The sequence below is a fragment of the Panthera leo genome, chromosome A1 (assembly GCF_018350215.1).
Source record: "Panthera leo isolate Ple1 chromosome A1, P.leo_Ple1_pat1.1, whole genome shotgun sequence".
Lineage (NCBI taxonomy): Eukaryota > Metazoa > Chordata > Mammalia > Carnivora > Felidae > Panthera > Panthera leo.
In genome coordinates, this window is record NC_056679.1 from 128222383 (window position 1) to 128239861 (window position 17479).

General features: G+C 36.0%; 1 protein-coding gene across 1 annotated transcript in view; it reads right to left on the reverse strand.

Moving 5' to 3' along the window:
* Positions 1-17479, reverse strand: part of PDE4D (phosphodiesterase 4D) — a 1410663-nt gene that overhangs the window by 1317458 nt on the left and 75726 nt on the right. The window contains exon 3 of the mRNA XM_042939546.1: positions 10232-10327. The gene's annotated coding sequence lies outside the window, so the exon portion shown is untranslated. The remainder of the gene's footprint in view (positions 1-10231; positions 10328-17479) is intronic.

Here is a 17479-nt window from a genome sequence, read left to right on the forward strand (position 1 = left end):
CCCAGGAACTGTTTGAAAATTTCTATAGGGACACCTGAGTGGCTCAGTCAGTTAAGCATCCAACTCTTGATTTTGGCTCAAGTCATGATCTCTTGGTTCCTGAGTTCAAGCCCTGCATCAGGTTCTGCACTGAGCACAGAGCCTGCTTGAAACTCTCTCTCTCCCTCTCTCTCTCAAAATAAATAAATAAAGTTAAAAATTTTTTTAATTAAAAAAAAAAAAGGTGGTCAGAAGTGTGTCTGAAGCACATTTGGAGGCAGGTAGTCAGAAGTCAAGGAGAATAGTGTTTCTGAATAACTCTTTCCCTGTGGGAACCGCTGTGGTAGGACTGGGACTCAGTGAAAGGGGGGCAGGGTTCCAGTTCTTTAAGCAACGAGTTAGAAAATAACCTGATATACCAGCCTGATAAGGAATGAGCTGATGCCTTAGCAAAGGATGGAAGTGGAGACTCCATCTGGGAGCACCCAGCCTCTGTTTCTGACATGCATGGGGCAGGGATTCAGAGGACCCCTGACCCCAGTGAGAATGAGATGATGTTCAGAGACCCAGAGAGGCTGCCAGACCTAAGCCATTCACAAAGACACCACATTCTGTGTTCACCAGCCCAGACCTCAGCCAAGAGTGCCACCAGGCCTCACAGCAAATGGGAGATAAGTGGAGCAGTGGACACTGTGCCTGGGGCTCCGGGCTCTTCCTTCACACCAAGATCCTGTCTGACCGTTCCTCTCCCCCCATACTTGCTTCTCATGTTGAAGAGGAGTCTGGAAAAGTGTGGAACACTGAGAGACCTAAAAGTCTGCGTACTTTTTTCCTAGAGACAGAGCATTATCTGAAATCAATACATCAGACTAAGACTTAAAGCAACTTGGACATTTAATTAATTTCCCCTCTAATCAGCAAGAGTTTGCTCAGGAGAAATATCACATTAGTTAAAATCAAAATTAAGGAGCTACATGTTCTCTGCCAATCCAGATGTGATGGGAATAAAATCAGTGGCTCACCGCAGGAGCTATACAAATACAACCTCGTTCTATCCTCAGAACAACTGTAACAACAGTCACTATGACTCTCTTCCCCATTAAACAACCTGCCAAAGCTCACACAGCCCCCAAGGGACAGAGGCACCAAAGGTCTGAGCACTTGACCGCTGCAGGTATTGCTTTATGACCCTTGGTCCAAGCTTCTTGGGGACACAATGTCATTGGGCAGCCCAAGCTTATATTTATTTATTTAAAAACACAGGGCACTGACACCATGGTAAAGACAATGTTCTTACAGCTGTGCCAGTATGAACTTGTTTAATCTTCTCACCAGTCATATGAAGCAGGTACTATCATTATTCCCAATTTATGTATAAGAACATTGAGCTCAGAAAGCAAAGTAATTGACCTCCAGTAAATTTTGAAGCTACTAAATGGAGGAATGGCTATTTGAACCCAGATCATGGAGAATGAGAAATGAGCTATTATTTACCACACTGGACAAACAGACAGCCAAACAACTTCAGAAATTCTATCTTTTCAAATCACACTGGTTCTCAATTGTAATAAAACCTCTCACAGTATAATCTTCATGGATAATAAATGGGAACATAATTTCCAGAAGTATTCATTTTCCACAAGTAGGAAAATCTATCTGAAATAGTTACAACTGGTACTAGAACCAAAACAGGTTATGATGTTAAAAAGGGAAAGTAGGGGTGCCTGGTGGCTCAGTCGGTTAAGTGTCCAATTTCCGCTCAGGTCATGATTTCATGGTCCGTGGGTTTGAGCCCCGTGTCAGGTTCAGGGCTGACAGTTCAGAGCCTGGAGCCTGCTTCGGATTCTGTGTCTCCTTCTCTCTCTGCCCCTCCCCCACTCATGTGTTCTCATTCTCGTTCTCTCTCTCTCTCTCAAAAATAAATGTCTAAAAAACTTTTAAATAAATAAATAAATAAATAAATAAATAAATAGGAAAAGTAGACTAAAAGACTAGTGCAAGTAGAAAGCAAAGTTATTTAAAAACCAGAACTATCCTGGACTTTCACATATATTATTACCACAGTTGTCTGAAATAAGAGGAGAAAGATCACAAGAGGAAGTGCCACACAAGTGTTGCCTAATTTCTTTATCATCATCATGATCATATTGCAATTATTGTATAAAACCAACACATCACAACATAGAAAAGTGATCCTCACATAAAAGAGACCTTTTTCCAGTGGAGACATTCATTTCATAACCAAAAGCAAGGTATTTCAATTTTTAACATTACTTTTGAATATTAAAGTTCAATCCAAACCATTTAGTTCTGAAAGAGCAAAATGACGATGTTAAAGATCAACTCCACATGAGGGAACTAAAAATGAGGTCTAAATGAAGGAAAATGTGAAATTAACCCTAAATTTAGAAACATTTTTTTCTCTCCCTTGCATTAGTTGTGATTACCTGGACATCTGTCACCTTTCCTACATAAAAATGTCGACACATATATACAACATATTCCACACTCACCCAACCATGTAAGCAGCTTGCTGAATCTGACCGTATTCATTGTTTGCTTCAAAATTCCCCCAAGGAAAGTCAGGATGAAAGGGATTTATGTCTACAACTCTCTGACTTATTTTATTAAGTCAAGAAAAATTAATTAAAATTCTTAGAGTAATGTTTCTTTTTAGCTAAGTGTGTTTATCCTAGTGAAGGAGCTGGAATAAAACCTGGCTTGTTTTGCTTTCTTTTGTCTTCCTTGAGGTTTATGCCATTCATGTCTACAGATGCACCTGCACAATCAGTACAATGCCAGCATGACTACACTTAAGTATGTCTCCAGAGTAACAACAGGAAGGTGACATCTCTGATATTCTGATGGTGAAAGCAGAGCAAGTAAGACAAAAAGAAGTTGGGAGAACAAACAGCCATAGAATACTGGAGGCCCAATCAGGTGTTTTGCTCCCAGTACCCCAGAGTGAATCTCTTTAATAAACTGGCATATTGCATACCCACTCAAGAGAGGAGCCCAGAACAGATGGAAAATCAGGTGACATCTTTCTGGAGGCCCCACTCTGTTTGGATATAATGGGGCATTCTCAAATACTTTAATGTAATGCCTGTATTCACCTTCACATTTTTTTTTGCCTTTTTCTTCATTTCTAGATCACTGATCACTGTCTAGGGATGATGAGTGGTTTGTATTATTTCCAGGAAGACAGCGATTTTTCCCAAATCATCTTGCCTCCTTCATGACCAATTCAAATCCACCTATTTTGCATATTGGCATAGGTACTTACAGCAAAAGGGTTCTATCACCCAGAATCCTGTTACTGGTCTTAGCAAAGTACAGTAGTCATTATATCACCAAAGATGAAAGTGAGACCTTCCAATACCTTAAGGTATACACTGAATCAACTTAAAAAATTTTTAATAAGTTCATGTTAATTTTCCTTATATTTAAAAGTAGGTTATTTAATATCAATAACAGCAAGCTGTTCTTGTACATTTATCTATTTGCCGAAGGCTATAGGATTATTTCCTATAACGCTTACAACAAATCCCTGAGGTAAATCTTTTCAGTTTTTATGGATGAGGAAAATGAGGCAAACTTATTTGCTTAAGCCTATGTAGCTATTAAGTCATTATAACATGATTTAAACACACCTCACTATGATTCCAAAGCTGTGCTTTTAACCATGCTTTTACACAGCTTCAGGTACAGAATTACTTTGAAAATAGAAACATATACACAAAGACAAGTAACTATAACCTGAGCCTATTATAAAAATTCCCCAAGGAATAGTCAGGGCCATATTTAAGTTAAAGATCCACTAAAAGACCGCTTTGAGGGAAAAAGAAACGAAGTAATCTGTAGCCTGCTTCTATTGGCACAAACAAGACTATGAAGCAGTTCCCTGGTCATTGAACACTCCAGGAAGCTGGTATAAACCAAATTTAACCATTTTTTGAATGTTCTGTTTTAAACATTACAAATACTAACAATAAGGAATAACCAAGAAATAAAGTGGGTGCCTCTTACAAAACCTACCTATAATTTATAATTACATTAAACCCAAGTGAGGAGTCATCCCATGTGATACGCTGCACTCACCTGTATGAGATCAGAACATTCCCAAACCAGAATGTATTCGCATACTTCAAAATTCCTCCTTAGAGCGCCTGCGAGGCTCAGTCAATTAAGTGTCCAACTCTTGATTTCAGCTCAGGATATGATCTCACATTTTGTGGGTTTGAGCCCCGCATCAGGTTCTGTGCTGACAATGCAGAGCCTGCATGGAATCCTCTCTCTCTGCTCCTCCCCCACTGGCATGAGCTCTCTTTCTCTATCTCAAAAAAAATAAACATTTAAAAAAATTCCTGGAGCACCTGGGTGGCTCAGTTGGTTGAAAGTCTAACTTTGGCACAGGTCATGATCACATGGTGAGTTCAAGCCCCATATTGGGTTCAGTGGTGTCAGTGCAGAGCCTGCTTCAGATCCTCTGGCCCCCTCTCTCTCTGCCCCCCGCCCCACTTGCACTCTCTCAAAAATAAATAAAACATTTAAAAGAATAAAAAATAAAAATAATTCCCCCTTAGTTAAAAAGCAAGAAGGGGAGGGGCACCTGGGTGTGTCAGTTAACCCACTGACTCCTAGTTTCAGCTCAGGTCATGGCCTGAGAGATTCTCTCTCTCTCTGTTACTCCCTCTCTGCCCCTCCCCCACTCATATTCTCTCTCTCTCTCTCTCTCTCTCTCTCTCTCAATAAATAAATAAATAAATAAATAAATAAATAAATAAACTTAAAAAAAATAAGGGGGAAAAGAAGTTTGAGTCTTAGGAAAGTCATTTAGCTTCAAACAGATCCACATCAAGACAGCTGGCAGGATCAGGTCACACAGTGGGGACACCTATGTGGTTATGCTCAACTTGAACGAGGCAACTGGACTCAAAGTCCAAACTTCTGTGATTCCATGAAATTGTAGGTATTAATAACCTGCATCAGTATTCGTGGGCTCCCTTCTTCTTTGACCACATGGCTGTACTACATCTCCTAGAGCCCTGCATTTGCTATGAGACTAGCTCTAGCTAAGAGAATATGCGTAGAGGAAATCTACACTCCATCTACTTCCAGGCTCTCTAACTGCCATGCTATTTCCCACTCTTTCTTCTCTGGTCTACTACCCAGGTAGAGAACCTAAGGCAAGATTCTGAAGCCCCTACAAGATGGTGAAGTGACTTGACAGAAACAGCTTGGGTATCTGAATAACTTCATGAAGCATAATGAGCCCCCCACCCACAAACCACATTGTAGTGTGATGTGAGTAATAACTAAATGTGTGATATATTAAACTGTTAAAATTTAAGGATTAGTTTGTTATAATCTTTACACAAACTTGACTAATCACTGTGTGTCTCTGTCTACACATGGGCAATATGGGTATTAATAAATCAAACATTTCATTTACCTCAAGTAAAAGGTGTTCAGACTTCTTTTGTGTTGCCAGAATGTGAAGTGGCTATGGTAATAGCCACGGTAATGTTTGGCAGCTAGACTTTAAAAACTGTCAAAATACTGCCTACCCCTTTGGAAAAAACACAAGTAAGAAATGTGCCCAGAGAAACAACTTCTCTGAAGTCTGAAGAGAGATCTCTCTGCAGACTTATCTTGCTTAATGTATGAGATAAGTACATTTCACACACGAGAGAACTGAGACTTAGTGTACCTCACCCAGAATCATCCAGCCTACGTCTGCCTGCTTAATTTCAAATCTTATGTTCTCAAGCATTACACTCCTTGTGGGCAAAAAACAGACTTATTTTTTTTAGTTCCCCTAATACAATTCTATGCCACTGACATTTTCAACTCACTGAGTTACAGTCTCATGTAATAATGTGTACAATAGATCAGTAAATGTATTTGACAAGAAGATACGCAGTCAAAGGCAGTTGGCAACAAGAATCGGGCTGTATGAGGGTGGAAGGGAGGGGGAATTTGGAGTATAAAGAAAAATAACTGTTTTCAGAAAGGAGTTACCAAGAAAAAAATTACATTTAATGGGTTTTTTAAGGGTTCATTCCTTAGGTATATTGCATTATAACTTGGTGGTAATATAACACAGTAATCAAATACTTACAGATACAACGAAAGAGAAAAAAATGAGAAATTTCTTTCTCTGTGACATTTAAATGGATGGAGTTGAAGAAGAATACTAGGGGAAAAAAAGACCTAATATTAACATTTATTCATAGAAAAATTTTGAAATGCTAATATTAGAGATAAATACTTCCATATTTCACCACAATGAATTAATAATTTGCTTTGCAGCACACTGCAAAAAGACAAAAACCTAACAAATTAGAGACTTTTGAATTTTCTAAAGATGACTTTATGTCCCTGAAAGTAGGGAAGCTAATAGAGTCACTGTTTCCACAGACAGAGATTGATTCAGAATGTTCAATGAATAAAACTATACCTTGTAACAGACACCTGCAGCTTCTCAAATTCAGAAGAGCAAGTGAGGTAAAGGAAAAACAAGAAATAAATAAAACAAGTTAGGAAGCTCAAAGGACATGATTCCATAAAGAATTAATAAAGTTAGACTGTGCATTTCAAAGACACAATCAAGTTCAGAATGAAGAGCAGACTATCATATGTTCTACCCACATTTTCAAAGCACTGAAAACAGAAATCAATTCTTTGACAATCACTAAATCAGAAATAAAATTTTACATCTAAAATGGAAATTATCAGTTGGTATGTGATCTGGAATATTAGGGAAATGAACCACAGTATTAGTAGTAATACAGTAGTGAGAGTAATGCCATCACTAATTATAAAAATCACTGATGCTCACCTCATTGTTATAACAAGAAATTTATGAGTTAATCAGGAAAAGATTACTAACTGATTTATTCAGAATAAAAAATAAAAACAAAATGCTGATGCCTGGCACAAAGATTAATGGAACATGATAGGGAGTGAAGACAAACCCATGCTTATAGAATCAGCTAATATATCTGAAAAGAGGCAAGAATATGCAATGGGGAAATATACAGACTCTTCCACAAATGGTGCTGAGAGAACTGAACACCTATGTGCACAAGAAGGAAACTGGAATACTTTCTTACATCATACACATCATACACGATTAAACACCTAATCGTGAGATCTGAAATTTTAAAATTCCTAAAAGAGTATATATATGCAATGATTTCCTTGACATCATCTGTCACAACATTTTTCTGGTTATGTATCCTCAAGCAAGGCAAACAAAAGCAAAAAGGAACTATTGGGACTATATCAAAGTAACAATCTTCTGCACAACAAATGAAACCATCAACAAATCTAAAAGGCACTCTACTGAACGGGAGAAGATATTTGCAAATGGCTTATCCAGTAATATTTCAAATATAAAGAACTTCTATAACTCAACACCAAAAACAAACCAACAAACAAACAAACAAATTCTATTTATAAATGGGCAGAGAGGGACATCTGGGTGGCTCAGTCAGTTAAGCATCGGACTTCAGCTCAGGTCATGATCTTATGGTCCATGAGTTCAAGCCCCATATTGGGCTCTGTGCTGACAGCTCAGAGTCTGGAGCCTGCTTCAGATTCTGTGTCTCCCTCTCCCTCTGCCCTTCCCCTGCTCTGTCTGTCTGTCTCTCTCTCTCTTTCAAAAAATAAACATTAAAAAAAAATTTTATATGGGCAGAGTACCTGAATGGACATTCTTCCAAAGGAGATATATAGATGACCAACAGACACCTCAACAGTGCTCAATGTCACTTGTCATCAGAGAAATGCAAATAAAAACCACAATGTAGTATCACCTCCCACCTGACAGAATGGCAAAAATTTAAAAGACAAGAAATAACAAGTATTGGCAAGGATGTAGACAAAAAGAAAACCCGGTATACTGCTCATGGAAATGTAAACTGGTGCAGTCACTGTGGAAACCAGCATGGAGGTTCCTCAAAAGATTAAGAAAACAGAAATATCATAGGATCCAAAAATTCTACCACTGCTGAGTATTTATCCAAAGAAAATGACAACACTGATTTGAAAAGATATATGCCTGTATCTACTGCAGCAATAATTACAAGAGCCAAAATATGGAAAGAACCCATGTCCAGCAATAGATGAGTGGATAAATAATACATAGTATACACACAGACACACACACACACACGCACGTACACTATGGAGAATTATTCGGCCATCAAAAGGGATGAGATCTTGCCATTTGCAAAAACATGGATGGACCTAGAGAATACTATGCTAAATGAAATAAGTTGTTTAGAGAAATATAAACACTGTATGACTTCACAGATACATGGAATTGCAGAAACAGACTCATAAAAACAGAGAACAAAGTGGTAGCTGCCAGTGAAGAAGTGGCAACATGTGTGGTTGCTGGTGGGTAGGTAGTGAGGGTGGTTCATGGGCAAAATGGGTAAAGGGGAGAGAAAGATATAGGCTTCCTGTTGTGGAATAAATACATCACAGGAATAAAAGGCACAGAATAGGGAATACAGTCAATGGTATTGCAATAGTGTTGTATAGTGACAGATTGTAGCTACATGTGTGGTGAGCAGAGCAGTATAATGTATAGAATTGTTGAATCATTATGTTTTATACCTGAAACTAATGTAATGTTGTGTGTCAACTATATGGAAGTTTTCGTTGTTGTTGCTGTTTTTTAAGGAGAAGCCAATTTTCTAGATGTACGACAGAGAAAGCAAACATTGGAGTCACAACAAAAATGTCAGCATCCCTTCAATTAAGTATTGGTAGTAGTATAGACACCACACAGGGAAACGTGGTATTATTTAACTAAACAACAAAGATATATATGTTTTAAGGTAGAAATTGCATTTTTGTGAATTCATCCTACAGATACACTAGCTTCTACTGAAAGGTGTGTTCAAGGAAGTTCATGGAGCATTGTTTATAACAACCAAAAAGCATAATGGAGAAGTTATGTATTAATATGTAAAACCTCTGAGATATTAAGTAGAAAAAAGATACAGAAGAGCATATATATCATACTACCATTAACAAGACAAATAAAATTATATATAAGCTTATATATTCATCTCCCTCTTAGTTTTTTTAAGAAATGTATAAAGTCTCTGAAAGAGTATACAAACTAACACCTTTCAACTCTAAGGAGAACTACATTACTCAGCTTAGTAAGAAGATTTATGACTATTTATTTTCTGTAGTTTTTGAATTTTACCCATGTGAATGTACTGTTCTCTGATCAAAAGTAAAATAATTAGGGACACCTCAGTGGCTTAGTCACTTAAACGTCCAACTCTTGATTTCTGCTCAGGTCATGATCTCATGGTTGGTGAGTTTGAGCCCCACACTGGGCTCCACACTGACAACACAGAGCCTGGTTGGGATTCTCTCTCTCCCTCTCTCTCTCTGTCCCTCCCCCGCTCTCTTTTTCTTGAGCACGCACTCTCTCTTTCTCTCTCTCAAAATAAACTCTAAAAAAATAATTAAAATTACAAAACATTTCTTTTTTTTTAATGTTTATTTCTGAGAGAGGGAGAGACAGCATGAGCAAGAAAGGGGCAGAGAGAGGGAGATAGAATCTGAAGCAGGCTCCAGGGTCTGAGCTGTCAGCACAGAGCCTGATGCAGGGCTCAAACTCACAAACCCAGAGATCATGACCTGAGCTAAAGTTGGATGCTTAACCAACTGAGCTACCCAGGCACACGCCCCTCCCTACCCTTGTCAATTTCTAATATAGGTAGCATGCATTATAAGTCACAAAAAAATTATAAAACAATGCAAGACAATTATGCATTTCTGCTTCCAGCTATGACAGAATAACTGATAAGAGATGAGTTCTCCAACAGAAAACACTTCTAAAACTGGATAAAATACATAAGGACAATATTTTCAGACAGCAGAAAACAGATCAGTCTAGGACTGCAATCCCTGAGAAAAGGCAAAAAGGTAAATCCCATCAAAGTCCATATTACTAAGGATATTTTCTTTAACATGACATAGAGAGATGAAGTCAAGTAGAACAGAGCAGTTATGTTAAGCTGAGGAGGTAGAGAGCAGGTTTCAGGGCAGGTGACATGAGCTGACATGACTCGAATGTTAGTCCTAGATGGTAGAACTTTAGCAAGCAAAGATTTATGCAGAGAGAAATTCCCAGAAGTCTAAGTTAGAATTCTCTCCAAGTCTGCGGTTGAGATCTGGGCCATACCTTTGCAGGATGAAAACACCTGAGGCTTACCTGATAGCAAATGTAATGGGGTTGAAAGAACAGAGATACCAGCAGTCAAGGAGTGCTAGAGGAAAGACAATGATGGACATCACTGGAGTTCAGGCCCTATAAGAGTAGAAGACCTCATTAATAAATACTTTACTAACACTTGTGGAAGCCACCTGGGGAAGGAAATGACTGCATTATACAAGTAAACTGAGTCCTAGGACCCAAACAAAGGCTAAAACAAAGGCTCAAGGCAAACATATAGATTTGCACTAATGAAGCATTGAACCATGTTCAGAGTGAATGGCCAATCATTCAACAGTATGCCAAAATAAAAATCAATGTTCTTCCGAAGAAAATAACAGAATGCAGACAGTTTACAACATACTATCCAAAATTTCCTATAATCAGTAAAAAAATCACAAAACAGAAAATTGTGACACATGGACAAGCAAAAAATAAAACCTCAAAGTAGCCCAGGTATTCGGCCTAACAAAAACTTTAAAACAACTATTATAACTATGTTCAAAGAATTAAAGAAAGATATGCTCAAAGAATTAAAGGAAATATGATCTTAATGAGTAAACAGAGAGGGAGTATAAGCAGAGAAAAAGACCAAATGGATGTTCAGGAACTGTCAACTACAAATGAAATAAAAAAGTTAGTGGATGGGCATCATAGCTGATTGGAGATAGCAGCAAAGAAAGTGACAACCTACAACAGATTTAAACTAAGAATTCAATCGAGGAAATGAACAGGAGAAAAAGCAAGAGAATGAACTGAGCTTCAAGGAGAGGCAGGACAATATCAAATAATTTTCCATAAATATAATTGCAATCCTAAAAGTAAAAGAGAATAAGATTAGCCAATTAAAAAATCTGAAGGAATACTGAGTGAAAACTCCTCAAATCTGATTAAAAATACTGGGTTAGAGATCCAAGAAGCTTAGCAAATCCCAAGGAGTGTAAATATAAAAAAAACTGTGTTCAGGCACTTTGAAGTCAAACAGGAGAAGTTAAAAATAAAGTTAAAAATAAAATATGAAGAGCGTCGGGAGAAAGACACACATTATATATAGAAGAACAAGAATAAGAATGGCCACAGGCTTATTGGGAAACAATGGAGACAAGACATAAAAAGACAATGACATAGCATCTTAAAACTATAGAAAGGAAAAAAAAACCTATTAATCCAGGATTCTATATCCAACAAAAATACCTTCAAAGATCAGAATGGAATAAAGACATTTATAGATCAACAAAAGCTGAAAATATTAATCAGCAGCAGACCTGCCCTGCAGAGTTTGCAAGAAATGCAACAGGCTGAAGGCAAATGAAACCAGAGAGTAATTTACATCTACAATAAACAGTAAGAAACACTAAAAACGTTAAATAAAATGGTAAATTTATATTATTATGTTGTCTTTCTTCTTGGAATTTCCTTAGAAAACCACCAAACATTTAAAGAAAAAATAATAATGATACTATTAGGTGCACTTTAAAAAATACTTTGAAAGACTCAGCAATAATGATGCAAAGAAAGAGGAATAAGTAACCTGAGTCATGTTATTAAAGATTATTACATTTGTTAAATGTTAGGTGTCAATTATGAAGAAGTACAACATTGATTATAAATAAACTCTAATGAGCTAAAGGTACCTATTTTTAACCCTGCAGCCATCAATAGAGAGGGGGGTATAATTAAAAGGCAATTAAGAATAAAATAACATGGCACACTTAAAAATACTCCATTTACCAAAAAAGGGCAGGAAAGAATCAATAGAGAAGCAAAAAAGTAAGATACAAATTGGGAAAAAAATCTCATACCTGATATTTAGTAGGACTTACTCAACATATTCTAACAATGAGAGGCTGCATTGCTGAAGCCTTAAGAAATGCAAACATCAATAAGACATGCTTTCTGACTTCAAAAATCATACTTATAGATTATATAATAATTAACATGTGAGAAGTACAATCAAAGTTATAGTTGCCACTGAGCACTTCCTATATACTAGTGATTCTACTACATGCTTCACAAGTATTATGTCATTTATTCCTCATAATCCATAATGTAGTTGCTCTTAGCCCCATTTTGTAGATGACAGTTGGATGTAAGCCTCATCAGAGCAATGACAATATATATTTATCTTTGCATTATCAATGCCTGACCCTTTGCACGCCATCTAATAGGTCAATAAACAGCCATCAAAAGAATGAATGAATTCCAAAGGACAAGATAATTTTCCCAAAGTCATGCAGAGACTACAAGTGGGAGGCAGATCAACTTGAATTCAAAGTCCTTTGTATTAACAATTAGGATCCCAAAAGACAATAACCTGGATAACAATACATCCTGTTTACCCATGCAGTGCCAGGTTATACCTATTATCCCAATGTGATTATAAATAGGGTCCCCATTCACTTTTTAAAAATAGCTAAGTTTTATGGTTACTCTCTAAGATTTCAGAGCTGAATGAGAGCTCTCCTTTGAGATGATGAGAAACCCTTCAAGACATGATCATTAAAATCAACTTTTTGAAAGGTGAATGGTATTTGCTAGACACAAAGAAGATAAGGCTTAAGAGGTGAAAAGATTTCTGTGACTTAAAATATGACATATGAAGGTATAAACAGTTGTGAGATTTGACACTACAAAAAAATCTTGAAATAAAAATTATTTTTCCCAGAAGTTCACAAATGATGGGGATGGCAAGCTTTCTAAATGATTGGAAACAAAAACAAACAGGGGCGCCTGGGTGGCTCAGTCGGTTGAGCATCTGACTTCAGCTCAGGTCAGTCTCACAGCTCTGGAATTCGAGCCCCAGATCAGGGCATTCTGCCTCTGTCAAAAATAAATAAACATTAAAAAAATTATTTTTAAACAAACAAAAACAATGACAAATGACAACACTACGTGTCACTGAGCTGAAGTAGAGGAACTGGAACATTCCTTTTTTGTTCAACTTGTGTTTAAGTCTTAAAAGGCAGACTTAATAGCATTGTTTTGTAAATCACCTTCATTTTGAAGGTGAAGATAAAAAAAGACTCAATGGATTCAAATGGGTACAACTGAGTTAAACTAAACCAAAGTGATTTTCAATTAGGTGAAATACAATTTAGTTTTACTAAAAAAGAAAAAGGAAAGCAAAAGAAGTCCTTAACTCAAATACAAGGCAAACAGAAAAATTGCCCCCCAAAAAAGGAAGAGATGTCTACGTGTGCTTTTAAAGAATATTCAACAAATCGAATGGTTACTATCAATATGATCATTAGCTATACCTTTTGAGTGTTCACTATGTACCCTGTTAGACAACTTACAGAAGTCATCTAATCCTCCTAAAAATCTCCTAACATCAGTATTCTAATCTCCATATTATTTATAGATGTAAAAGACAAAGCTCATTAGAATCCTAACAGTCTTTAATGGTAGAAAAGGCATCTATTTTTGCATGTACCTAATTCCAAGCATCTCTCACTACTGCCTCCAGGTCTCATTGCACCAATCATAATCCTTAATTTACTGTGAATGGGAAAAATAGAAGTGAAAAAGAAAAAACTTCCTTGTATCTCCCTAACTCTGAGAGACAGTTCTGTATGTCAAATAAACGGTCTTGGCACACTGCAAAGAAAATGCTGAAGGAGATGTAAAAATGCAAAACGCTGTTAAGTTCATCTCACTAACCAGGAAATGATTGATGCTTGGAGAAAATAATGGTTTACAAATATAAATAGAATATACTTTGCCTAGAGCACAGGTTTATGGTACAGTATTAAAGCGAAGTAAACATGAGCAGAGAACACTGGACAGTCAACTGTGAGATTTGTTTGCTATTAGATTATAACCTTCCATACCAGAATTTTTTTCTCCAAAATACAAAAGTACTTTCTTCCCCTATGGGATGTAAAACTAAACCTGAAAAATCATCTAAGAACAGTGAAGTCACTTTACTCATAAGTGAAAGTTCAGGTTTACACTTGGATGTTTTATGACAATTTGTATTAAAACTTCAACCAAGAATACAAATGTTTCCTGACTCTCCACCTAGAAGTCTACGAGGGCATATTATTTCTAAGATTTTCTTTTAGGACATTGGTATTTCAATTTTGGGAACACTTCCTTCTACTCCATTTTATTTCAGCTTGAATAAATTAGACAATTATTTAGTGCTTCTTTTTATTTAGTACAAGTTGAGCACTTGTCCATAGCACTCTTTGCTAAGCCAAAATTTTTAAACAGAACAAAGAGACTAATCTTTAATTTTTCAGAGCCTTCAGGTTTAACTTGTAGGTTCCAGGACATGGAGCTAAGAAACCTGTCAGGGCTGGTAGGGAAAGGCAACAAAGTACAAATAATTGTTGCCTAAGAAATAGTTCAGATAGATAAATAGATAAGGAAAGTGTAAAAAGGCCTGTGAAGGTAGTTACTTTTTTTCCAGGAAAATTCACCTGAATCTATCAGTATGTGGAATACTGAGAATTTGTGAATTAAAGTTTTTTTGTTCTTCTAAACCTCTTCCAAAAGAAGAATGTATATAAAAAAGTTACTTGAGAATGGCAACAATCCACTGATCCTACATAGTATCACTTTATTCAGATCAAGAAATATGGCTGTGTTATTTGTTCTCAAATTACAAAAAATGTTTTTCATATGGAATATTTAATAGCCCAGAATAAAGCAAAAAATCAGTTAAATTATGTTGCAAGTTTCCAACACTAATCCTCAATAAAGATTTTAGAAATCTACCTGCTTTCATTATGTCCCTGATTTCTCTCTGGAACGTCTTCAAGAAACTGACAAACTTTCTCCTACATGAAGTCCTACATTTTCAATACTAGAGTGCCATACTTATATTTTAAATTTAATAATGATAAGCCCTAACAACAGCATATGATGTATTTCAAGTAAACTTCAAGATTAAGAATTGATTTAATGCAGCTGTAGTTTCAAAAAGAAATCAAGACACAGTCAACAAAGATGATGACATAAGAGACTCCTGAACTCCCCTCCTCCCACAAATGCACTGAAAGTAGGGCTACACATGAACAAACTTTCTCTGAGAGAGGGTTCAAATAAACAAAATTATAATAAAAAATTAGACATAACAATGATACCACACCAATACAAAGGAAGAGACTATTTTGAACAATTACATGCCAACAAATTGGACAACCTAAAAGAAATCAGTAAATCCCTGGAAACATATAACCTACAAAGGCTGAATTATCAAAAAATAGAATATATGAACAGACCAATTACTAGTAAGGAGATCGAATAAGTAATTCAAAAACTTCCCAATAACAAGTTCAAGACCAGAATACTTCACCTATGAATTTTATCAGATACTTGAAGAACTAATGTTAATTCACCCCAAACTCTTTCAAAAATAGAAGAAAAGGGAACATATCTTAACTCATTTTACAAGGCATTACTCCAAAAGCAGTCAGACAAGGACACTATAAGAAAACTACAGACCACATTCCCAATCAATACAAAAATTCTCAACAAAATACTAGCAACAGAACTCAGTAATACATTAAAAGGATCATGCACCATAGTCAAGTGTGATTCATTCAAGGGATGCAAGGATGATTGAACATTTGCAAATCAATAATGGAATACACCACATTAACAAAATGAAGTATTAAAATAATATCATTTGAATAAATGCAGAAAAATCATTTGACAAAATTCAACATCCTTACATGATAAAAACTCTCAAGAGACTGCCTACACATGGACTGTGCCTCAACATTATGAATCCATACATGACAAGCCCACAATTAATACCATACTCAATGGTCAAATGCTGAAAGCTTTCACTCCAAGTTCAGGAATAAGACAAGGGTCTTATTTAACATAGTACTAGAAGTCCTAAATGGAGCAATTAGGCAAGAAAAAGTATATATCCAAATCAGAAAGAAAGAAAGAAAGAAAGCTGACTCTATTTTCATGGACATATTGTATTTGGAAAACCTAAAAATTTCACCACAAAACTGTTAGACCTAAAAAACAATTTCAGTAAAGTTTCAGATACAAAAATATACAAAAATTAGTTATATTTCTGTACACCAACAACTACCAGAAACAGAAATTAAGAAGACAATTCCATTTATAATGGCACTGAAAAAACAAAGTTCTTGTGAATTAATTTTACCAAGATAGTAAAAGATTTGTACACTGAAAACTCTAAAACTGATGAAAGAAATTGAAGGTGGCATAAGTAGAAATATAGTCCATATTTATGGATTGGAAGAATATTGTTAAAACATCCATACCTAGAGATTAAACGCAGTCCTTATCAAAACTCCAAAGGCATTTTTCACAGAAATAAAAAAAAAAAAAAAAAAACACTGTTAAACTGGGTACGGAACCAAAATAATCTGAATAGCCACAGCAATCCCGAGAAAGAAGAACAAAACTGGAGGCATCTCACTCTCTGATTTCAAACTTTATTACAAAGCTATAGTAATCAAAAGAGTGTTAGCATAAAAAACAGACAGAGACTAATGAAACAAAATCAAGGGCCCAGAAATAAATGCATGCATATACAATTAATTTTTGATAAAAGAGCCAAAAACAGACAATAAGGAAAGGATAGTGTCTTCAACAAATGGTTTTGAGAAAACTACACAGCCACAGGTAGAAAAATGAAATTGGGGCCCCCATCTTATACCATAAACAACAATCAACTCAAAATGGATCAAAGACTAGACCCAAAGACCTGAAACCTTAAAACACATAGAAGAAAACATATTAAGTCCTTACCATTGGTCTTGACAATGATTTTTTAGATTTGACACCAAGAGTAAAGGCAACAAAGCAAAAATAAGTGGTACTACATCAAACTAAAAACGTTAGGCATAACAAAGAAAACCATCACCGAAGTGAAAAAGCAACATATGGAATGGGAGAAAATCTTTGCAAACCACATATCTGATATTAATCTCTTATAAGGGATTAATACAAAATACAGAAGGAATATATACACATAAAACTCAACAGCAAAAAAAAAAAGAAAAAAAACCTAAAAAACAATTTAAAAATGGGGCCTAAATAGACATTTCTCCACAGAAGACATACTAATGGCCAACAGGAACATAAAAGGGCTTCAACACCACTAATCATCAGGAAGTGCAAATCAGAATCAAAATGAGGTATCACCTCACAACTGTAAGGATGTTTATTAAGAAGATAACAAATGTTGGCAAGGACGTAGTGAAGAAGGAACTCTTACACAATGTAAGAGAATGTAAACTGGTATGGTTACTA